Source organism: Nomascus leucogenys, chromosome 19 (assembly GCF_006542625.1).
Source record: "Nomascus leucogenys isolate Asia chromosome 19, Asia_NLE_v1, whole genome shotgun sequence".
NCBI classification, from domain to species: domain Eukaryota; kingdom Metazoa; phylum Chordata; class Mammalia; order Primates; family Hylobatidae; genus Nomascus; species Nomascus leucogenys.
Genome location: NC_044399.1, coordinates 53,232,946 through 53,233,502, shown reverse-complemented (window position 1 = coordinate 53,233,502; position 557 = coordinate 53,232,946). Strand labels below are relative to the sequence as shown.

The 557-nt window shown below is 40.9% G+C and overlaps 1 pseudogene; it reads left to right on the top strand.

Annotated features, from left to right (window-relative positions):
* LOC115831552 lies at positions 1–244 on the top strand (annotated as a pseudogene).
* Positions 245–557: the final 313 nt, after the last annotated feature.

The following is a 557-nucleotide window of genomic DNA, read 5'->3' as shown; positions in this document are numbered from 1 at the left end:
ATGGCATATCAGGGTCTCACCATACCTCTCATTGCAATGAGCATGTTTTGGGGCTTCATTGGTTTCTTCATGCCTTGGTTCATCCCTAAGGGTCCTAACTAGGGAGTTATCGTTACCATGTTGGTGACCTGTTCAGTTTGTTGCTATCTCTTTTGGCTGATTGCAATCCTGGCCAACTCAACCCTCCTTCAGACTGCAGTTGAAACATGAAATCATCTGGTATCTGAAGTGTCATTGGCCTTGAGGAAGACAGACTTTACAGTGCTCAGTCTTAGCAGTCATGAGAAAAGAATTCCTTCTAGATGCAAAATCCAAACCACACCACTTTTCTTGACTTGCTTATTTTGGGCATCAGCTGCCTTAAACATTCACACTGCATTTGAATGTCTAACACAATGCAGCATTTTTTTCTTCAACTTTTTTATGCTTTAATGAAGTGTGTGCCTACTTAACCTAAACTGTGTCAGCTCCTCAAAATGATAATGCACCCTTCTGAGAGAGAAGATGCTTTTCTTCTGAGAAATGTGTTATTCTGTCCTTCGAATTTGTGGATTTGT